Source organism: Prionailurus viverrinus, chromosome B1 (assembly GCF_022837055.1).
Source record: "Prionailurus viverrinus isolate Anna chromosome B1, UM_Priviv_1.0, whole genome shotgun sequence".
Taxonomy (NCBI): domain Eukaryota; kingdom Metazoa; phylum Chordata; class Mammalia; order Carnivora; family Felidae; genus Prionailurus; species Prionailurus viverrinus.
The window spans coordinates 160,630,711-160,655,483 of NC_062564.1; the positions used below are offsets into that span (position 1 = coordinate 160,630,711).

The following is a 24,773-nucleotide window of genomic DNA, read 5'->3' on the forward strand; positions in this document are numbered from 1 at the left end:
TAACGATTCTTCAATGTGAAAGAACACAGGTGTGGCCCACTTGCTTTACCTTAGAAGGACTCTGAGGGGCCATCCAGCTTCAGAGCCCCCTTAGGAACTGGTAGAAGCCTCTGCTGCACTTGAGCCCTGGTTCAATCTTTCCCTCTGCTCCATCATAGTTGTTGGTCATTCTGAATGGCTCCCTACCCCCACCAGCTTCTTGCATACAAATATTCATATACCTAAAAAGGTTGTTCAGACAGGGCCTGGTACTTCCTGGGAAGATGCATCTGTAAACTAAAGAATTGGAAGGAACCTCAAGAAGACCCCAGAGTTCCTGAAATTTAGCCTAGTGCAGGAGAGTAGAGGAGAAATAGTGTGGGGCTTATATAGTTTGAGAAGGCCCAAGCTGGCCTAAGCATTTCCCACAGGTCCAAACACCTGCCAGAACAGTACAGGATCATTGATGTGACCAGGAAGTGGCCAGTCGTGGCACTGGCAGAGAGCGGATCTGAAGAGGCCTCAGGATGGGACCTGCATGGACTCACAACTACAGATCAGATGGGAATAAGGACATCCCAGAAGGTGCCACCATGATGGGCAGGACACTGAGCACCCAAACCCAGCCCTTTTCCTTGAGGTCTTGATAATATCTACACTGCCCCTCAGCTTCCTCAAGAAAAGGAAATCAGGCTGGGAATGGACAGAAATCTCACTCACATAGGCTATGAAATCATGTTTATCAAACCTCCATGCAAGTTCCAAGCCAATAGTCCAAACAAAAAATAAGCAATAGATTGGGGGAAATATTCAACAAATATAAAGACAAAGGACTACTATTTTTAACACAAGGAGTCCACACAAATGGACTAGAAAAATACAAAGACCCCAAACGGGAAGGGGGAGAGGAGAAATAGGCACCAAACTGTTATAGTGAATATTTTGGGTGGAATTCTGGAGGATTTTCACATTCCTGTAATGTTTAAATTATTACAAACTAAAAATTAGGTTAATAAAAGCCAATATTTTATCTTTTTTCTTTTAACATTTTTTTGCACTTATTTTATATAGTTTTTATTATTATTATTTTAATATGAAATTTATTGTCAAATTGGTTTCCATATAACACCCCATGCTCATCCCAACAGGTGCCCTCAACACCCATCACCCACCCTCCCCTCCCTCCCATCCCTCATCAACCCTCAGTTTGTTCTCAGTTTTTAAGAGTCTCTTTTAACATTTTTTTAATGTTTATTTATTTTTGAGAGAGAGAGAGATAGAGTGCAAGCAGGGGAGGGCCAAAGAGAGAGGGAGACACAGAATCTGAAGCAGGCTCCAGGCTCTGAGCTGTCAGCACAGAGCCGGATACAGGGCTTGAAGTCAAGAACCTTAAGATCTTGACCTGAGCCAAAGCTGGAGCTTAACCAACTGAGCCATGCAGGTGCCCTCTCAATTGTCTTTTGAAGTACATTCCATCTTTTCCCTGTGTGAGAAAAATGAGGCACAGGGCATCACACAGTAAGTGGTGGAGTTAGAATTCATACCCAGAGCCTGACTCTGTAGCCTCCATCTTGAACAGTATGTTATATTGGCATATATTACATATGCCAAACCACCACATTTACCATAGTATGTTTTATATGTATATGTTATATATATATATAATATATAAAAATATATATATTTATATTTATATATTTATATATAACCTACTATAAGCACTGGAGACATAAATGTAAGCATATATATGTGTTTTAATTTGCAGTTAAAATATTTATGATGATTACAAACACTAAAAGTGCCAGTGACAGAATATTACCTGAAAGGTGAGCCAGGAAATGTGTGTACACAGTGATATGTAATTTTCTATATCTATAATGTGTATCCCTGAAGGGGTTATAGTCATGGCATGGATGACAGTGATCTTTTTATTTGTCAAAGTGCATAAAGTAAGTACCACAAGCCAAGGGTTGAACTCATTCATATGCAGTCCAGGTGTCCAGGCTAGACCAGCTCCCTCTACCTCCTATGCCACTGCCCTGGCTCATCCTGCTGTGCCGTCATTGTCAGTGTTGTCGTTTGCTTCTGCAAATGGCACTATGAATTTGTGAGGGAACTGAAGATCAGAGAGTTGATGTGTTTTGGCCAAGGCTGCAGAGCTAGGAAGAAGCCAACCATGGACTTAAACCAAGCTTCTCCAGGTTTGACCCTAGTTTTCCTGACCCCTGTTATTGTTGCTATTTCCATTCCATCATTCTATTTTCTTCTCTATCTAGGAATTGAAACCTATTTTTAAGAATATACTTATTTTTTTATTAAATTGTTTTAGTGTTTATTTTTGAGAGAGAGACAGAGAGAGACAGAGACAGAGAGAGACAGAGAGAGACAGAGACAGAGACAGACAGAGCATGAGCAGGGGAGGGGCAGAGAGAGAGAGAGACACAGAACTGGAAGTGAGCTCCAGGCTCTATGCAGTCAGCACAGAGCCTGAGGCAGGGCTTAAACCCAAGAACTGTGAGATCATGACCTGAGCCAAAGTTGGACACTTAACTGACTGAGCCACCCAGGTGCCCTGAAACATACTTTTTATTTTAGAATAAGTTTGGACCTATAAGAAAGCTGCAAAGATAGTACAGGTTCTGTATGCTCTTCCCAGTTTGCTTTAATGTTAACATCTTTCATAACCATGGTACATGTCAAATTTAAGAAATCACAATGACTATGATTATTAACCAAACTCCAGACTTTATTCAGATTTCACCAGTTTCCCCCACCAAGATCCTTTTTTCTGTTCCAGGATCCAATCCAAGAGACTACATTTAGTTGAAACTCATTTTTCTTTCATACACTAAAAACATGAAAACCCACTCTTTAATTCCAGTGGAAAAGACTGCACAAATCTGGCTGTGGTTTCCAAGTGCACTCAAGGAAATTTTTGCTTTTTCAACGGCCATCCTCAAGAATATACAGTCCAAGTATGAGGAACAAAGAACCCCTCAACTTGGTTCAAGTAAGATGTAGGGAGAGCCCATGGGAATTCATGGGCAGGAAGTAAAGACTCTAGGATGGGAAATGGAAGAGCTGTCAGGAATGGAGTCTGTTATTTCCAGTTTGTCTCTGAGTCTCTCCCTTCTACTCCCCACCTGCCCTTCTTTGCCTCCTTCTGCACCTCTCTTCTCTCTCCTAACCTAGTTCCTTAGCTTAATTGTCCTACAAATGCCCACATTGGCCACCTTGGCCCACAATCCTCATAATTCAGCATGTGCCACCAACTGTAACCTCACTCCGCTTTACTCCCAGCTCAGATATTCTAGTCAACCCCTGATTTTCATGCGTGTAGTCAGTCAGTGAAAATGGTGATAAAGCTCGGGTTTCTTTTCCAACCTAATCAACCTTGTGATACATTTGTTACAATGTTCTTTGTTACTATGGCATGAAGACCAATTTATAATGCAAGTTATCACTAATCTTTGACAATAGATTCATTAAAGCCACTGAAAAATAGGAGAAAGGGATCATCAAAATTGAATTTTTATTTGTTGAGAGTAAACTAGACAAGAATAAAACCTCTAGGGATCATTAAATATAGCTTGCAGAGACTCTGTCTCAAAGGACTTGGGGCAAACTGCATGGGATTCAAACATTTCCCAGAATTTCAGTGGAAACAGAATTTAGCTAATGTCCTAGAAAAGAAAGCACACAGCTAATCCAAATCTGCTAATTAACCTAATAGACTATACTGGCTCTGGATGGCTTTCCCCTTTGGGAGAGGAAAAAATAACCCTGCTTATAAATCAATATTTCCTTAGATTGAAATTTACTACAGTTCTTCAGGGATTTTAGGTTTCAATAAACCGAGGGGAAAGTTCTTCCTTGAATACATACACCTGCCCTGTTCCCCCACCGACACTAGCCACACTTTTGTTCTTCCTTCTCCTTCCTTCCTCTCTTGCCCTCCCCCTCTCTCCCTGCCTCCTTCATTCCTTCCCAATTGAGGGCCTACACCCGCCACATACTGTTAGGCCTTGGTGAAACAGCAACAAACAATAAGAAATAAAGGGGCTCAGAACATGCCACCTCAAAACATGCTGCTTTGACATATTATTTTGAGCTAAAGTCACTTGAAAACCAACAGGTGCAAAGAAAGCACTTTGACCTTTCCTCTTCTTCCTGAAAACAGGAGATGAAACTCCGAATGTGAAAGATGCCCTCCTAACACCAGGAGGAAAAGAACATTTTTATCACCAGAGATGGGGAGTCAAGGTCGAGGGAAATTTGTACAAACAGACCTTATTAAAATAACTTTTATCTTCTTCTAGTCTCCCCATATATTTTAGTTACTTCTCCACAATCGTCACTCTCCTTTCAACGTTGTACATAAGCCCTGGGGCCTAGATGCTTCTTTGGATCTTTCTTTTCCTGTGAAGACTCCTATGTACGCGCAAACTTTTATTAAATGAAATTTGTATTCTCTCCTCCTCTTCACCTGTTAAGACATCCCTGCCAGAAACCCTCGATGGGTAAAGAAGAAATGTTATCTCCCCTACAGTAGTAAATTAATAAAATAGAATATTAGACATGTAACATGTTTGGGGAAATATAAAGCAAGGGGGGCCCAGGAGTGCTGGCGTGAGGCACTGCAACTTTATATAGAGGGTCAGGGAAGGCTGGCTCATTAAGAAGGGGGAAATTTGAGCAAAGACTGAAGCAGGTGAGGGAGAAAGGCTTGCAGATATTTAGGGCAAAAGCAAACGGCAAAGCACTGGGGTTGAGTGTGCCTGGAGGGTTCAGAGCAACAAAGATCAGGTCTAGGATTAGCCAAAGGCGAGGCATACAAACGCAGGGTTGGATCCTGCCTTTCTTCCAAAGTTTTGTCTTTTTCTTTTGTATTAATGATGATATGTCATTAAAATATTATCTTGATTACTGAATGTTTTGGCATCTCAAGGTCCATGACTCACAAGTTTCACTCTGGTCCCGGCCCTGGAGTTGATGGAGGGGGTGAGGGGAGCCCAGGGGAGAGTAATAGGAAATGACGTCAGAGACAAAGGGAGATGGGGATTCTGAGCAGCTTGGCTTTTACACTGTGGGGTGGGAAGTTGCTGCCAAAACAAATTACCACAAATGTAGTACCTTAAAAAACATAAATTTGTGTCTCACAGTTCTATAGATCAGAAGCCCAACACAATATAGCTCTGCTATCGTCAGAGCTGTATTCCTTACCGGAAACTCCCGGGGGGGAAGAATCTGTTTCCCTGCTCATTGGGTTTGCCAGCAGAATTCAGTTCCATGCAGTTGTACGACTGAGGTCCTCTGCTCTTTGCTGTGGGCTTGTGGCCCCTTCCTGCATTTTCAAAGCCAGTAGTAGAGGGTCAAGTCCTCAACAGCAGATCTCTCACTCTTCTGCTTGCCTCTTCTGCTTTATGTGATTAGATTGGGCCCACCTGGTAATCCAGGACCACCTCCACACCCACACCCTAAGCATAGCTTCCAAGTCCCTTTTGCCAAGCAAGATAACACACTCACAGGTTCTGGGGATTAGGACATGGCCATCTTTGGGGGGCCATCCTTCTGCCATCATGGAGGCTTTGGTTAATGGAGCAATGATCTCTCTAGTTGCTCTGTTGAAAACAGTTGGGGAAGGGGGAGGGACAGGGAGGATCAGAAAAGAGACAGGGAAACTGGTAAAGAGGCTAAAGCAGTAGTAATTCAGAGGAGATGTGATGGTGGCTTTGATAATGTGATGGTAGGTCTTGTAGGTCAAGTTGGCTAGGCTACTGTCAGCAGCTTTTCAATCAAACACTGATCTGGGTGTTGCTGTAAAGATATTTTGTAGATGTGATTAAGATCCCTAGAGGGTTGACTTTAAGTAAGTGAAATTATGGTAGATTCAGGTGGGCCTGATTCAAACAGTTAAAAGCCTTCTGAGCAGACCTGAGGGTTCCTGGATGAGGAAGCAGATCTGCCTGTGGATAGCAGCTTCATCTCCTGCCTCAGGATTTCTGCTTGCCTTTCCTAAGGACCCCCTCCCGCCCTAGGGACTTCAGACTCACCTAACCAGCCCACAATTGTGTAAGCCAATTCTTTGCAATGAATCTCTTAATAAGCATCTGCCACTGGTTGTTTCTCTTGTTGAACCACATATATGTATAGATACTGACTTAATTTTATAGTTTTGATTGTTATTGATATAGATACTGATTGATGTAGATATTAAAGAAATTTTGAACGTGAAGCCAACAGGATGTAGCAGCAGACTGGAAGTAGGATGGGAGAAAGAGAGGGATCAGGGATGATTCCAAAGTTTTCTTCCTGAGCTGCTAGAAGGATGGCTCACTTGTCTCCTTCTAAGATAGGGAATTGCTCTACCATGAAAGCCACTCGAAGAGCACATTCAGTTTCCCCTGCAAGGAAGCCCCTTTCAGAGACAGAGTGTACACAGGCAGGAATGGGTGGGTGAGTCTGGCCAGCCCTGAGGTAGGCAGGCTCCAGTCCAAAGGGGGAAATAGAGAATAAAGTCACCACTGTGTTCATGCCACTCATCCAGAATATTGCGGCTTTCCATTGCATTCTGGAAGAGCAGGTCTCTTTACTGTTCTCTACTCTGAACCCCACCTCCCCTGCTGGTCTGTGCTCTGTGGGAACCAGTTAGCTGAACCCTGAGCCAATAACAAGCAAGGAGAGCTGAATAGAGACTTTATGAATAAATGTTGCTCTGTGGTCTTCTTTTTTCCTTGTGAAGGAACAGGGTGTGCTTGAAAATAAAAAAAATGAGTTTTTTTGTTTTTTGTTTGTTTGTTTTTTTGTAGTAATCTTCCTGGAAGGCAGAAAAGAAAAAGAAAAAAAGAAAGAACAGCATAGATTTGTCACTTGGTACTGCTCTGGTTAGCACAATGGTTGGGCCCCAGGCCCCTCTCTAGGCCTCCCAACCTGGCACTGAATACAATTGAAGAAATCAAAGGAACTTTTCCAAGAGTCTGGCAGCTCAGACAGATACTGAGATGGCAGAGCTGTGTGGTACCAGGCCACACACAGAGGCCTCCATTTCCTCCTACCTTCTGGAACGCAGCAACCAGAGCTCAACAAACCTGCAGTCCTGTTCAGGGAAACCTCACCTAGGCATCAACTGTTCACAGAGAATCTGAACCACCCCCACAAGGAGACAGGGTGGGTCAGTTTCTAGCCTAGTCATTGCCAATATAAATGTTTGAGGGGCTCTCTGATAAATAAATCAATAGAACATCTTGAATCTGAAGGGGGCCAAACATTGTGCTTCTTTGGTCTCCTACAAAAGGTAAAAGATTTCATGTCAGGAAGTACTTTGGTATGCCAACAAGTTTCCAGAGCCTCTTCCTCCTTCTCCCTCAATTCCGTATTGGACCACCAGTTAGATGTCAGAAACTGATCCTTCGCCCCAAAGAAGTATCAGGTGTTTGTTGTTCCTTCAAAAGCCAAGTTTTTGAGTTTCTGGTGGACTTCACAGGATTTCTCTCCGCCTGAATCACTCCTGGCTGCGGTAAACCTGGGTGAAGTCCTTATCACTCCAAACCTATACTGCAAAAAAAGTGAAATATTTTTGTCTCATCTCCCCCTGCCCTTGATCTCTACAGGAAGAGGGTAAGGCACAAGGAGTCAGGTTTGGAGTAAAAACATGCACCACACAAGATATTTGTGAGGATTAAATAACTTGGGCCCAAGTATTTTGGAAGCTGCCAAGGGCTCTACAGATTAGATATACAGAAGTATTGGCTGAAAGCCGACCTCCATTGACAAGCATAATGCAGATGTAAGAAGCTGAAACAGACTCTGAGTCTCTGGTGGGTGGTAGCCAGACAAGGGATGTACAATCATGGGTTGATGGGGAAAAAGTCTCCCAAGAGAAAAAGACAAAATGAGATTCTTGGTCCAGCAAAAAAAAAAAAAAAAAAAGCTCAAGAAGGGAAGAAATGGCAGGTAAAAAAGTAAAAATGATAGTGATATAAGAGCATGGGGGGGGTTCCTATTTCTATTCACTAGAGCTATAGATCTATGAGAGACATGTTCAGTGCTAAGGGCACACCCCAGAGGCCTGTGGGAAAATCAAACCCAAGGAGTCCTTGCCACCTCTGTCTCAGTGCATGCGGTCAAGTACATCCAGAACATGGGATTTGGGGAGTGAAGGGAATTTGGGCTTCTCCATAGTGTTTCCAGACAAGATATTTGTTACTTTCTGCTAGTCAAACTTCTTTTCTGATGATCTTGTGGTATGCATGCTAAAAGAGGATTGAGCTGTCTGTCCCACATTTCAGCTATTCCCAGAAATGCTTGGCAAAGGAAAATGTAGGTGAAAGTGTGACAGCAAAATGCTTTGGAAACCTATGGAAGGGCACATTGCTGGGGGGATGAAAGCAAAGCTAATATAAAGTGATCAATGACTTGCTGTGGGCCAGGCACTGTTCTAAGTATTTTCTATGTATTAGCTCATTTGATCCAGTTCTATGAGGCAGGATGATTATTTTTCCCATTTAATGGATGACATAACTGAGGCATGGAAAAGTTAATTTGACAAAGGTCACAGAGGTAAAGCCAGGTTTCAAATGCAGATTACCTAACTTCATAATCTTCCATAAAGTGGAGATAGTATATTTCCCTAGCCTGTCTCCAGTTAAAAAATGGGGAAATAACATGTTAGCAAGGGTGAGATATATTTGTTTTGACTAGGATAACCTATAGAGATAGAGCATTACAACTTTGAATGTTAAAATGTTTTTGGCCACTGCATCAGTAAGGATGCTTGCTACAAGTAACAGAATATCTAACCATAATTAATTAAACAATAAAGACATTTATTACTTCATATGTCAACAAGTTGGATTCAGTCCATTTTTTTAAGATTTTTTTTTAGATTTTTTATATTTATTTTTTTTAAGATTTGTTTTTTTAAGTCCATTTTTTTAAGATTTATTTTTTTAGAGAGGGAGAGAGCATATGAGTAGGGGAGGTGCGGGGGGGAGAGAGAGAGAGAGAGAGAGAGAGAGAGAGACCCAAGCAGGCTCCATGCTCAGTGCAGAGCCTGATGCTGGGCTTGATCCCACAACACTGAGATCATGACTTAGCAGAAATCAAGACTTGTATGCTCAACTGACTGAGCCACCCAAGCACTCCAGACTCAGTCTAATTTTAAAAGGTTGGATCAATGATGTCATCAGGATCAAGATATTTTCCATCTCTTGAGTTTGCCTTCCTTAGTATTTTAACCCTGTCTACTTCACACTAATAAGATGGCTGTAGTAGTTGACATCCCGTGTTAACAAGATTATATTCAGTGGAGAAGGAATTTCCTATCAGACCCTTAGCAGGCAATACAGGTCAATTAGACTAAATTAGGTCTCATGTCTATGCTGTAGCTACAGGGAATTTGAGAATGTGAGTAGCTGGAACTCACAGCTCTGTTGAAAGGACAAACTCTTCCAACAAGCAAGAGGGAGGTGGGATGAGGTGGTGTTGAGCCACTGACTTGGGCACCTACCTAGTCTTTTTATGTTTTATTTTTCTTCATTTCTTGGCTGTAAATGCATAAAGGACAAATCAAGGTCATGACTTAAAGCAAATTACTAAATCGTAACCAAACCAAACCAAACAAAACAAAACAAAACAATAACAAAACACAGACCTAGCTCCAGACATGTTTCTGGCTTGAGGCTGGACTCAGGATCTACACAGCTCGAAACATCCATGTGATTTTCTGAAGAGACTTTGCTAACAGTGAAATTGTACCTGCCCCAGCATCCCCCAGGTGTTATGGGTGGTGTCAGCCTAGGATCCCTGAGTTTAGTCCTAGCCTTCCTCCTCCCCACCTGTTTAGAAAGAATCCGTATCTGTTTCTCTTTCTTTAATCTTCAGTGTCATATCCTGCTTCTTCTAAAGAGAAAGCCGACCAATGTGAGAAAGACTTAAATTGGGTCATTCCCTCCTAATAGAATTTTTTGAATACTAGAAATAAAGTTCCTAAGGGCCACCAGAGAGAAGCACTTCTAATTCCAGCACCAGAATAACAGGAATTGTACCTGTTAGAATTAGGTTCTGTTGCAACAGGGACATTAAACATGGCTTAGCAGCACCTGGCTCAAATGGTTAAGCATCCGACTCTTAATTTTGGCTTAGATAATGATCTCATGGTTTGTGATTTCAAGTCCTGTGCCCTGCTTTGTTCTGACAGTGCAGAGCCTGCTTGAGATTCTCTCTCTCCCCCTCTCTCTGCCCCTTCCCCACTCTCATGCTCTCTCTCTCTCTTAAAATAAATTAAAAAAATAAACTTAAAAAATAAATAAACATGGCTTAAACATTACTGGGGTGTATTTCTTTCTCATGGAAATACAGTTCAGGGCTGCTCAGCAGGCTCCATAGCTAGGGCATGATCTATTACCTCATAGGGGGCCCATACATATTAAAGAAGGTCATTTATTTGGAGTCTAGCACATTATAAACTTTTGGTTCAATAATGAAAGTAATAATAAATAATATTAGTTGAGCTTTATCTATATGTCAGGCCCTGGATAAGGGCTCTCGAAATATCAACTCATTTAATTTTCACAATAGTTCTATGAGGAAGGGACAGTCATTGTCCTTATTTCATAGATGGGGACATTGAGAGATTAGGGGTCTTGGCAATGATTGCCTAGTTAGGTAGTTAGTGCAGAGCTGTGATTCAAACCCAGCCCAAAGGCCTAACCACCAGACTCTACCATCATCACCTCCCTGTCAAAACCCTCCCACCATTCATCTCCTTCACTCCCTTCACTGTGAGATGGTCACAAGGTAGCTGGGAAAACAGAGCATGTATCACCAAAGAGCAAATTTGTAATGTAAAGCAATGGGGTCTAGGTGTCAAATGAGAGGTGTAAGATAAAAGAGAACATCAACTTCCCTGGAGTGGGCACAGAAGGTGTCACACTGGAGAGAGTGTCCAAGTTGGGTTATGATGGACACACAGGATTTAGAAGAGTAGAGGAGGATGTGCCAGGCATGAGGAATGGAGTGGGTAAGGCTTGGAGGTGGGAAAGGAAATAGCATGATAAAGGAATAATAAGAAAGCAATCTTGGCTAAATCATAGGATTCTTACAGAGGAATCCTGAGAAAACACTTTGGAAATGAAGATTAGAATTAGATTAAGAAGGAGTTTGAACTTCCTTCTGAATAGCTGAACTATAATCGGCAGACACTGGGTAGTCACAGGGGATGTGTGGGGAAGGAGGGGGTTGAACGGTGAAATCATGTGATGGAAGCAGTTTCTTTAGGAATAATGTGGTGATTGTGGGAGGGGTGACTTACAGACTCAGAGGCTGGGACTCTAGTTAAGCTTTTGAAATGATCTAGACATGAGGTAATGAGAACTTGAAATGGAGTGTTAGCACAAGGCATGGATGGAACAGCAGGGATGTGAGAGATACCACTGGAGCAGAATTGAGGGGCTTGGTGACTAGGTCTGAGAGCCAGGGAATGGGAGGGGTCAGGGATGCCTGCCAAAGCTGGGGTGATGGGAGAACATTGCTGTAAATCAAAGCTCTGGGACTTCTAGTCAGAGAGGACTCCATTTGCTATCCATCCTTTGCAAGATCTCTGTATCCACTGAGCATCTCCACATAGTTGGTATTCACCAAAGCTACCTGGACCAAACAGCCATCTTCTTTTTCTTCTTTGCTGCCAAGTGTTACTTCCATCAGGGAAGACTCTAGGTCAGAAGAGAAAGCATAGACTTTGGGTCAAAGAGCTAGGAATTTAAATCTGCTGTATCCATCACCAGCATGGTAACATTAAGTACATTTCTCAGTATTTTGAGATTCAGTTCTCTTTTTAAATTAAAAAAATTTTTAAGTTTATTTAATTATTTTGAGAGAAAGAGAGAAAGTACACACACATGAGTGGGGGAGGGGCAGAGACCCAGGGAGAGAGATTCCCAAGCAAGATACACACCTGCAGCATGGAGCCCGATGCAGGGCTCGAACTTACAAACTGTGAGATCATGACCTGAGCCGAATTCAAGAGTCAAACGTTTAACTGATTGAGCTGCCCAGGTGCCCAGATTCAGTTCTCTTTAAAATAGGTATGAAAATACCTATTTGATGGGGGTACTGGGGGGATAAGATAACAAACACAAAGCATTTAGTACTGCGCCTGGCTCATAGTAGGTGCTTAGTAATATGGCTAATGTGTTGAGCTTACTATGGACACCCTTCTAACTGCTTGAGTTACATTCACTATTCATTCCTCACAACAATCCTATGAGAGAGATACCACAATTACCTCCAACTCATGGATGAGGAAATGAGGTATGAAATAGATGCAGAACTTGCTAACGTCCCAGGGACCAATATAAGGCTAAACCAGAGCTTGAACCCAAGCAGTCCAGCTTCAGAATCTGTATTCTTCACCACTACCTGGCCCTTAAAAGAATATGGTTTGCAAACAATTAATGTAAAGCTATTATATACACTGAAAGGATGCAAGAGTAGCAAAAACAGTCCCTATAAGGGGAATATAAAACTACATAGCCAGAACGGCTAGACTACCAATATGAGAGAATGGCTACTGGTCATAGCTTGAAGTTGGTCCTTTAGGGCCCCTTTGGTAGCTAGATCCTGGAGAAGGTGAATGAGGGAGAGGTCCCAGAGGGAAGTGCAGAGTTCAGTGCCTGTGGTAGGTCCTCAGGAGGTTCAGGGCAGTGACTTTAAACAATTCATACAGAGATTTCAGTATCTTAATTTCCAGTATGGCAGTATAGTGTGTCCCAGAAAAATATCAGAACTGGTTATCTTTTACCAGTGTTTTCTAGTCAACCTGTGGACAAACATGCTGATTTCTTTTCTTTTCTTTAAAAAAATTTTTTTAATGTTTATTTATTTTTGAGAGAGACAAAGAGACAGAGTGAGTGGGGGAGGAGCAGAGAGAGAGGAAGACACAGAGTTCGAAGCAGGCTCCAGGCTCTGAGCTGTCAGCACAGAGCCTGACGTGGGGCTCCAATCCATGAGATCATGACCTGAGCCAAAGTCGGACGCTTAGCTGACTGAACCACCCAGGTTCCCCCACACTGATTTCTTTTAAATGTTTATTTTTGAGAGAGAGAGAGACAGAGTGGGAGTGGGCAAATGACTGAGCCACCCAGGTGTCCCCAAACACACTGATTTTTAAAAAATGTTTATTTATTTATTTTGAAAGAGAGAGAGAGAATGTAGGGGAGGGGAAGAGAGAGAGAGAGGCAGAGAGAATTCCAAGCAGGCTCAAACCCACAAACTGTGAGATTATGACCTGAGCCAAGCCACCCAGTTACCCCAAAACACACTGATTTTTAAGGAAATTCTCAGTGTTGAATATTATACTGATTTTTAAATGTATTTTATTTGTTATTACTACCATGTTTACATTATTTTCAAAAAACGATTTGAAGTACCTCATAGTAAAAAACTCTTTAAAAAATCATTAAGATATGTATAAATAATAAACATTGTGAATGTAGAAGTTTTATACCTGAAAATCTAAACTAAGATGAAATGAGAAATAGAATGCATTTCCTAGTATGGATTATGAAAATAGACCTAAATGCTTAGATCCTTGTGCTTAGAATTCAGGTGTGCAGGACCAGCATGGCATTTGGTATGAAGATGGGAAGCCTCAACTTCTATTCTTGCTTAGGAAGAGGCCCACGTCATATACTATTCCACCTGAGTATCCCATAATCAAGGCAAAACATATCTTAGTAGCTATACTTCTACCAAGTAAACAGGCAATCACAGCTTTGAAATGAAAGACTTAAAAAAAAGGGTGGGGGGAAGGGTATGCTTGGTACCTTGGGAGAGGAGAATGTGATTTGGATTTGCTTTTTGCTTCAATGGCCTGCCTAAGAGCAAAATGCTAGTCTAGGTGGGGTCTTGAATTATCTTAAATAAGCTAATTTGCATGCCATTGATTTCCCTTCACTCAGATATAGGACCAGCCGATGATCTGCAATCTTCTTTCATCAGAGAACTCTGGAAATACTAGAGGACATTATGGTGGTTACCAGTCTTCCTGGGGAGGCAGCCATATAAGAGGTCTGGGATTCTGTCCTGCAGCACCTTCCTAGAATTTGGGAAAGTCCTCCAAGTTTGCTGTTACGGTTTGTTGGCTTAAGACTAGACCAAAGAATTTCAGAGGGCTTGTTTCCAATAGAGACTCTGATCAAGAAGATTACAGTTTTCTAAGACTAGAAGGAACACCTTCCATACCATTTTTATTATTGATATATACCCTGAATCTCCCTGATCTCACCACCCAGCAGGCACAAAAGAGATTGCATTGATATGCCCACCTGCTGACTGGGGCTTCATATCCCAAAGGTTCCCCTTATGATTTCTGAGACTCTCCACGGGGTGTCCTTGTGTCTGCTAACTCCTGCCTCACCTGATGCTCCTCCAGTGACTTCACAGCAAAGGGGAAAGAGGGCATTTGGCTTCTGGGAAGAGGTGAAAGGGATGTGGTCATGAAAATCTGTCCCTTGGTTTTCAAAAACAAAGTTTTAGTTCATGAAATGGCAGACATTTGGGTCCAGTCCTGATTTGTTATACTGCCTTGCACAGGTCACCTTTTCTTTTTGTTTCAAATTCCTTTACTAAAAATGGAAACAATCCTCACATCTCACAAAGATGTTGTGGGAACTGGCTGTTTAATGATTGGATGGTATTTTGAAAACATCAAGTACAAGATAAGTGCTAGGTCAAGAAAGCCAAAGACATGTGGCTTCTCTAATGAGGTAGCGGGATGTGCCTGTCTTTCTTTTTGCTTTAAACATCCAAAGGAAATACATTTTTAAATGTCTGCACAATACTGACAGAGAACAATCTCAAATTCCCCAAGTCAATAAATTGCTCTTTGAACCTCCTTAAATGAACTAAGTTGCTGCATAGGTGAGGCCCAGGCTCCAAGGAGAATAAAGTTTTGAAAAATCCTATGCAATTTGAAGTTATATAACAAATGGCATTAGGATTATAGAAAATTTGGGAGGGAATGAGACTTCATAACCAACATCTGATCATGACATTTAAATTTATTTATTTATTTATTTAATGACATTTTAATAAAAAACACATTTAATCCTAAAATACTCTAATGGCATTAATAGCTTTAATGGAAACCTTTACTTAAAATTTGAAGAAGGTGTTTAGGAGATAGGAGAGAATGGCAAGGGCCATGGAAAGGAGAAGCTAGATATAAAGTTTGAAAATTGTACCTGTGATTGGGTTCTACTCTCCAATTGATACTATTAGAAACCATATCAAAAGAAGCTCCTCCCTTCAAAAAATAAGAGACATGCTGTGGGTTGAATTGCTCCCCCAAATTCATGTTGAAGTCCTAACCCCAGTGCCTCAGCAGGTAACCTTATTTGGAAATAAGGTCATTGTAGATATAATTAGTTAAGATGAAGCCACACTACAGTAGGGTGAGCCCCTAATCCAATAGGACTGGTGTCCTTATAAAAAGAGGAAATTTGGGGGCACCTGGGTGGCTCAGTCAGTTAAGCATCTGACTATTGATTTCAGCTCAGGTCATGATCTCACAGTTGTGGGATTGAGCCCCATGTCAGGCTTCATGTTGAATGTAGAGCCTTCTTGGGATTCTGGGTCTCCCTCTCTCTCTGCCTCTCCCCAACTCACACTGTTTCTCTTGCTCTCTCTCAAAATAAATAAATGAATAAACAAACAAACAAACAAATAAGTAAATAAACATTTTTTAAAGGGAAATTTGGACAGAGACATATGCATCAGAGAGAATACCATGTGAAGATGAAGGCAGAGATGGGAGAGGCACTTCTATGAGGCAAGGAACACCAATGAGTTCTAGCAAACCACCAGAAGCTAAGGGAGAGGCATGAAACAGTTATTCTGTTAGAGTCCTCAGGAAGAATCAACCCTACTGACACCATTATCTGAAACTTCTAGCCTCCAGAACTGGGAGACAATAAATTTCTGTTGTGTAAGCTCCCTAGTTTATGGTATTTTATTATGGTGCCCCCCCCCCAGAAAACTAGTACATCATTACACCCAGTTGTTTGACCCTATAGAATGAGAAGTAATGTGGAGAAGAAGGGGTTGAAGGTAGTTAACACTATGTTCTTCAGTAAATATTTCACTAATTAAGAGATTTATTGAGTTAACATTATTTTCTTAAAATATAAAAATTTAAAGATTATGATCATCAGTTATTCATATCTTATGGCATGTTGTATTTTTCAAAGATGGCCACAATATCCCCCATCCCACATTGCTCTTCTGGAACCTTGCCATTTCTCCATTAAGAATTAAGAATTCTCCACTAATTCCCCTTGAGTCTAGGTGGGTTTGTGACTCACTTGGAACCAACAGAATGTGGTAGGAGTGATGCTACATGACTTCTAAGGCCATGTCATAAAAGTTGATGCTGCTGCCTTAGGGGCTGAACTACTTGCACTGAAGAACTTAGCTGCCCGGAGGCTGCCATGTTGTGAGGAAGCTCAACCAATGCTTGTGGAGAGCCTGCATGGAGAGACCCTGAGACTACTGAGAGAGATACTCAGCGAGATTGTAGCTTCTCCCAACTCCTCTGCTATTCAATCTTCAGCCACTGTCTGACTGCAACCATATAAAGGACCTCAGGCCAGAATCTCCCCACTGAGCCCTCCCTGAATTCCTGACCATGGAAACCGGAAGAGGTAATAAAATGATAATGGTTAATTTAAGTCACTAAGCTTTGGAGTGATTTATTATGCAGCAATGGTTTAACAGTCATACCTTAATGCATTATTCAGATAATCAAATTTCTTGACTTTTGAATTAACTGTTTCAGAATTTAATTTTCTTTAAGGGTTAGAAAACGCAGGAGAAAAGACAGCTTGGTAACCTAGAACCATCTAGTTGGCAGGTTTCCCCAGAGTCTGGTGGGCAGTTTTGTGAAAGCCGGCAGTATTGCTGTCCTTGGCATTCTGCCCCTCATTAATTTAGAATGTAAATATGAAGGTGGTACCATAGAATTTGAAGCCAGCGATCACACTAATGTTGATGTAAGTCAGTAAATTCCTGATCGGAGAGTGCTTTTTTCCTCTCCTCCCAAACATGTCCTAATTATGTAAAATTGTGCCATCAACTGCCTTGGACATGAACTAGTTAGTTATCACTGGCGCCAGAGTCTGGCATGTTGAATTTTCCAACTTCTGCAAACTTCTAGTTTCAACCAGAATCTGGCACTAATTCCAAATGAATCTGACTTCATTTGTGGTGGGGTGGGAGGGCTGGGATGGTAAAGATGTTTGCACTTTGAATAATCTCCAGCTTTTGGCATCTTCCTAATAAGAGCCCCCTCCTGTCCTTAGTGCTGACATAGCTCTGCTCAACTATGAAGGACCATTTTCCCCAGTCATTTCCTTCTGTTCAGAAAAATACTGGATCCTTTTGACACCTTCATGTTCCAAAAACTCCCTATCAGCCTGCAGCTTGTTTTCTATGGTGTCTTTGATTAAAGCCTTCTATCAGGGCATTTGAATAAATAATTCCCTTGCCTCTCTTTGTTATCAGAGTTCTTACTTGCTGCTTCTGGTCTCCAAGACAGCCTTCAGGCTTTACTGCCAGGGAATAAGATGCCTGTGAAATTCACTCTTCGGCTGCAAAATGCCTTGCAAGGGAGTCTTTTGAAAATATTAACTTCTTTTCCTTTTTCAGCCCTGAAAGAGTAGTTACTGGGAAATAGTCACTCAGAAAATGGCTATTAGGTAAGAATCTCTGCACACAATAGCTAAGGGGTAACAAGGAAGCTGAAAAGAAAAGGCTTCATAATCCCTTATTTGTGACTCCTAAGTGGTAGCTGCTAAAAGTGACTTCTGCAAGTAGGCAGCTGCCTCTGCCATTTACACTTAATCAGATAATCACAGAGCTAGCTAGAAGAGGCCTTAATCCAGCCTTCTGCATTAGCTGGGATTTCTGCATTAGCTAAGGCCTGCAAGGCTTTCTGGATTGTTACAGAATCCTCAAGTGTTGTGCTCACACCTTCACTTGGAAAAGTCAAAACACATTGGGGAGAGGAGACATCTACTCCTTGGAACAGAGACAGAAACACATTACTTTTGTCACCTAATCCTCTCTTCCTGGACAATCTTTGAGTGGGTATCAATCCTACTCAGATATTGCATGAGGTTGTGATCATTATTTTCATTTCACATATGAGGAAACTAAGGTTCAAAGAGGTTAAATTACTGGCGACGATGTGAGAAAACTAGGATAGGTTGACAAACCATCCTTGTTTGCCCAGGACTGGGGGTTTTCCGGGACATGGGACTTCCAGTGCTAAACCAGGACAGTTCTAGGAAAACCAGGAAAGTTGGTCACCATAGGCTGAGCTAGATCCACACTGTCTCCAGAGCCTTCCCTCTGAACCCTAGTACCACCCTAAATTCTTCTCAGACTGAGATTTGGCCTTGGGACAAATGGGCAATCTACTGGCAGAACCATGAAAAATGCAGAGTTTATTTCCCTTTGAGTCAGAGAACAAAGTCATTGGTATTGATGTGAAATGTTGGGGTTTGGGAGCTAACGGTCAAAGAATTCTTCAGTACGAAAAAGTGGTTTTATTAAAGCACAGAGACAGGACCTGTGGGCAGAAAGAGCTGCACTGGGGTTGTGAGCAGTGACTGATTACGTAAGGTTTTCTATCCTATGAAGTGGGGGATGGCGTTAGGGCCCCAGGGAATTGAATCTATAGGTTTCTGGAGGTCTGGCTCTTGATAAGATTGCTTTTTTTTTTTCTTCTAAGTCATTAAGACAGTTGCAAACTGATAGAGATTCATGTCCCACATGACTGTGATGTCTATTGGTTGACCATTTGTTTTTCCCTTTCCTTTTTTCTTGGGCAGCCAGGAGTGCCTGAGGAATGTCACACATACCCCCATGGGAGGCTGAGGGGTGTTGCAGGATGTTAGCTTGTGCTTTACCCTCAGCTTGCCTTTTGCTCCCTCATCAGTGTCATCTTTGGGAAATCAACTCAGGAAACCAGGCCCTCTTGCAGGTCACTCAGAACCCACTGGACAGACTAGTCCAGGAGCTGACTCTCCAGAGAGGTAAAAGTCAGATTCAAGAGTGCACATCACCATTTATGTAATTCACCACATCAGAAGCCATTTTACAAGTGGCCTTAAATCATTGCCCACTGCCCTGCCAGGGCCTCATTATGGAAACCTCAGAGAAGGCCATGGAGGAGGGAGGAGCATTGCTGAAATGTGCAGAGTAGAACTGGGCTGAATTCGTGAACAAACTCAGACTATAGCATAATTTTGCCAAAAGCAGAAATCAACACCTTTTGACATTTTTTTTCAGGGATGATATACATACAGTTCCTTCCTCCCTCCCTCCTTCCCTTCTTCACCCACCTACCTAACCCCATCTCCCAAATCTCCCCTACCTCGGGGCATTCTCTTTCAGAATGACTCCCTGGACTGCATTGGAAAACCAAACACATGCTTGAAGCATTGTAGCTGGAACTGAGTTCTGTTTGTTCCCGTGATACACACACACACACACACACACACACACACACACACATAGTGCCAGATGATACCCTCTAATTGCTGGATCCCAGCAGGTTTGGGGAGGCCCAGGTTGTTGAGGAGGAGGACTAGGGAGTCTCTGAATGTTAGTGAGTAGAGTATTTCAGTGTCCTAACAGTTTCTCAGGTTTTACCTATCCACTGATGCTTTCCTTTATTTCTCTCAGCCCTAAGTGGCAGGATCCATCCTTCCCTGTGGCTGCTAGGGGTCCCTCCTCTCCACCCAGTGGCCCCTGACTATCTCCCCTTGGAGGGCAGAAGATTAAAACAGAAAGGACCTCAGAGGGATCATCTAGTTCGACTCCCTCCTCACACAGACAAGGGCTGAGGCATGGAGAGGAGATGAGAACTTCTGGAGTCACATGCCGAGTCCACTCTGGCACCTCTGAGGTGGAGAGGAGGGTGCAGGAAGGAAAAGGTCTGTAGCTGCTAATCAAACCTCTTCTCTCCCTTCTTCAGCTAATCCACAATGTTAGCCCAAAGTATTTTTCAAACCCTTACTCCACTGTGTCAAACATGAATTTTTGGTTGTTTTTTGGTTTGTCCTCAAGCTCTATATTTTTGTTAGCTCCCCTTTCTCCTTTCTTCTTCCTCTTTGTTTCCAGGTAAAATCATTCACAGAACTCAAGTATCTCACATAGATGGAACTTGGCATGGGGGTACCCATGGGGAGGTGGGACCTACTCTTCCCCTCCTGCTTAGGTCTTCACCCTGAGAAGTGGCCACAAAGGTCTTGCTGTGTGGTGCTTGGTAGCATGGACTGTGCCTGTGTTTGATGCCCAGTCAGGCAAGTTTTTACCGACTGATTTTGTTTTTTTTTTTTCACCCTAGCTCCCCACCCGCTGCTTTCTAAAAGCACAAGGCCCATCCCTGAAACTTCATGGGCGTGGGGACTCTCTTTCCTCACTCTGTATGTTAGGGGATGACAATCAGGCTGAGGTGGCCCCAACCTGCAATACCTTCCTGTCACTCATGGAAGAGCTGCCTCTTAGGTGAGGCTCCACCCCCACCCCTCTTGAGAATGTCACCCCACAGCTCCTGCTGGCAGCAGTGAGTCCTAATGCTGAGGGAAAGGAGCTGAGGTAGAGGCATTCAGAGCTTTGGTGGGTGAGGACTGATGCCCCCTCCCCCTCCTTCCATAGACGGTCAATGCTCCCCATTACAAGGGCCTTCCCCTCCTCTGACCAATAGCATAAATGGGGTTTCTAGGGGAAACAGTGCTTGTGACCTCCCTGTTCATTAGACTCTGGGCGAAACAAATTCGAGTGAAAAAAAATTGTGATTTTCAAATCAAAGAGCAAAGGTGACATGGACCACACCAATCGAAACAGCCTTCCCCAGGCACCTTCTGCAGTGGGTGCTGTGAATGGGCCACAGCATCCTAAGTCCTAGCCATCCACTGACTCGGGACTCCACAAGGACAACAGGTGGATTAGGTAAGATGATGGAACCCACACTTGGAATGAAATACCTACAGCTCACTGAAAGGGTGACGTAATCATGACCAGTCTACAGCAAACTATAAAGACTACAGAGTGTGGTTGTGCTAGAACTCCCAGTCCCTCCTCACCAGAGAACTTGTGGAACCTCCTGTCAGGAGCAGCCAAGGGAAACATCTCCTACCTAGGTTAGCCGACATCCTTTTCTGCATCCAAGTTATCTGTCATTGCTGATCCTCTGCTACTTCCCCTATTTGCCTCCCAGCTAGGCTAGACCCAGGAAGGGGCTGGGAGTCGGCACTTCCACACCATCTGCACATGGGATGAGATTCCCAGTCTCTCTGTCTGCAAGCTCACACCTTGGGGGCAGAACTTTCAGCAGGTATGCTTCTATGTTCTGGTTACCCCTCTCCCTAACTTGTTTCTGTACAAGTCAGATTTGGCCCTTGGGAGGTTTATATCCCTTATGACAAATTTTCTTAAATGTCTTTGGTAGTTTTCTATTCCCCAGGGAAGCACTTTTCTCTCCCTCTACCATTGTATGCTCCTCAGTCATCAAATGGGCCTGTGCACTTTGGTGATCTGTGGTTTTGAGTAGGAAAAGAGTAGTTGCCTCACTGTCCAGGTATCACTGCCTTCTATGTAGCTCTTCCAAACACTCCTGTTTGCTGTAGCACTTGGGGGTTTAGGTTCACTATTTTGTGCCTACCATGTATAGGTCTTACAAATGACTTGGGCTTCATAGTGTAACCATTACCATTTATTAAGCATATGCTATGTTCTAGGCATTATGCTAAGTGCTCTACATGTAATATCTCTAGTCCTTATGGCAAACCTATGAGTTAAGCATCATCATTCCTATTTTATAGATGAGGAAACTGAGTCTGAGAGAAGTTTTATAACTTGCTCTGGCTCGGGGCGCCTGGGTGGCGCAGTCGGTTAAGCGTCCGACTTCAGCCAGGTCACGATCTCGCGGTCCGTGAGTTCGAGCCCCGCGTCGGGCTCTGGGCTGATGGCTCAGAGCCTGGAGCCTATTTCCAATTCTGTGTCTCCCTCTCTCTCTGCCCCTCCCCCGTTCATGCTCGGTCTCTCTCTGTCCCAAAAATAAATTTAAAAAAACGTTGAAAAAAAAAATTTTTTTAAAAATAACTTGCTCTGGCTCATAGAGATGGTAAGTAGCAGAGGTGGGACTGGAATCTAAGCCTGCATGATTCAGAAGACCATCCTCTTTCCTTTCCACCATTCTTCCAGTCACTCAACAAACACTTATGGAGCACCTACCATTTCCCATACATTGTTCTTTTCTTGGAGCTTAACATCTAGCTCACGGCATCCTCTGTCCTAATTCTCTTGATCTGTGACAATGGACACAAGAGTTCCTGAAGCCCACCAAGGAAAACGTCTAGAACAGTGAAGAACAGGAAAACAAAATTATCCACATGCAGGTGTCAATTTGAAGTTTGCTAATCACCAGGAGAGAGAGAAAAAAAAATTATGTGAGAATTGCAATATCAGCCATATGTTTCTAGTTTACAAACCTGAAGCAGGAGCTGGAGCTCCCAGGCAGAGATAGATGCAAACGTGTGGAGATCCCAGAGAAATATAATAGACAAGAAGAGGAACAGGAAATGAATCTTAAACCCTCATAGACTGTGTGGCAACCTTTTTATGATGAGTTGCAGTATTAGATTCAATGTTTCTAAGAAATCAACAACATCATCAATCCCATCTGACATGGGAGAAGAGGCTGCTAGATTATATGCAATTCCTTGGTTATGGAGAAAATCAGTGGTGACACAGACTGATAATCTAACCCTGCAGACAAAAAATCACTGTGACCAGCTACTTCCCTTATTTGGAGTTGTTGAAATAGCTTCAATTTTGCTAAGAGTCAAAGTTAGCTTTTCTCATTAAAGAAAAAAAAAAGCACACGGAGATAGAGAATCAATAGAATGAAGCACAATTGCCACAGCCAGGACTGGCATCCACGCACCAATGCAGTTTAGCTTATCAGACTTTCAAGGATTTCTTAGACTGGCAGTATTGTTGGTAGCACTGTTCTACTTCTACCCTGTTAACTGAATCCTGATTTTGTTCAGATACCAGGAATTTTTCTGGAAAAGGTAGGTCCTTCCCTGGGGCCCATAAAATGAACAACGGTCAGCCTGATTCATTTCCTCTTTGCAGATGATGGATTTAGCCCATGTAGTGGACATTTGACCCAGTTCTCCACAAGGAGGCATAACTGGAAGTCTGCTAATGGCTTCTGGAAAGATTTTTCTCTTTAACAAACATAGAGGGATACTAAGGAGAAAGCTCATTTCCCTTCCTACCTGTCTTTGATTTTTTTTTTTTTTCATTTGATGATGTGATACACCAAGCTGCTGTATCAACCTTGCCACCATGGTGGGAGGCAATGCTCTCACACTGAAGACTACAAAATGAAATACAGAAAAAGCCTGGGTTCTTGGTGACCTCACTGCACCACTGAGCAACCTGAAACCACATACCTGCAGAGTTCTTAGTGATGTAAAAACTGCCCTATGGTTTCTGCCACTTTTAGTTTCATCTCCATGATACACTGGATAAAGAGGAATAGCTTAAAGCCAACACATTATGCAAGAGCAAAAGAAAAATGTATGGCTCAAGATGAAACTGCCAATTCCAGAACTTCTGTCTTTTGGGTGGCACAGCCTTCAAAAGAATTTAGAAACTAAGCAAACAGCACAGATCTGTTGAGCACCTACTATGCACCAGACACAGTGCTGGGTGTTGGGGTTACAAGAGTGGGCAAGACAGGCAAGGTCATTGAGGTCATGGAAATCACATTCTGGAAGATTAATGATAAACAAATAAATAAGGATAGTTGCAAACATTCTGAAGCAACTTTTTAAATATTGATGCAAATCAGCCCCAAGTGTAAACCTGGACACCATCATCATTATCGTCATTGTCACTGTCATAATAATTTGTGCCAGGCTCTATGGGTGTCAAAAGATGAACAAGAGATAAACACTACATTCAAGAAATCTGGGAGGCAAGAATCCAGATTTGGCCATAGAACAGTCAAAAGTTAGGCAATGAATTAGGCAGGAAACAAAAGAATTCTTCCGGTAACCAGGGTTAGGATAGGCTAGGCCCCCTGTCTCCACTATTCTCCCACACATGTTTTATCACCATTACCCCCTTTTTCAAGAGAGAAAGAAATTTTCTTAATGATTGCTGTTCTTCTTTCACATTCGGCTGCTGTTCCCAAGAGAATCAAGTAGGCTTTTTCTTTCTCCAGTGAAGTGAAGAAGATAGGCTGTGTAAATCTGGATGGCACTTATAGTCTGTGCTACGTACCAGCAAATACACACAGATACTCCCATAAATGATCTCACCAAACCTGTCTCCTTTCCTTCATCCTCTCAAAATCATACCCACCTAATGTGTTTAGCATGCTGAAATTGACTATTAACTGCCATATCTAGCTATAAAAATACAGGTAAACATCGACTAACCAGGTCCCCACACCCACACACATACCCTCACCTTCAGAAACATTTCCACTGATGGTCACACGAACCACTGCACACTCTCTCCCACTTGGAGTGCATCTTCCCACAGGCTTGTTCACACACTGGCTTTTTATTTGAGCTCTCATGGGGAATCTTTCAACTCTTAGATAGGAATTTCATTAACAAAGGAAGGGGAGGGGAAGTCAGGAGGAAAGTACAGATGCAGAAGAAAGAAATCAAAATAGTTTCTGAAAGGGACCTAAAATTGTATCATCC

At 42.6% G+C, this 24,773-nt stretch overlaps 1 long non-coding RNA gene across 1 annotated transcript; it reads right to left on the reverse strand.

The window, feature by feature from the left end:
- Positions 1 to 4,990: 4,990 nt before the first annotated feature.
- Positions 4,991 to 24,624, reverse strand: LOC125164100 (uncharacterized). Its single transcript, XR_007151641.1, has 5 exons — positions 24,532 to 24,624; positions 22,279 to 22,399; positions 11,626 to 11,690; positions 5,506 to 5,600; positions 4,991 to 5,323 (listed from the first exon to the last, which is right to left on the reverse strand). It is a non-coding gene; the product is annotated as an uncharacterized LOC125164100 (long non-coding RNA).
- Between the last annotated feature and the right edge of the window lie 149 nt (positions 24,625 to 24,773).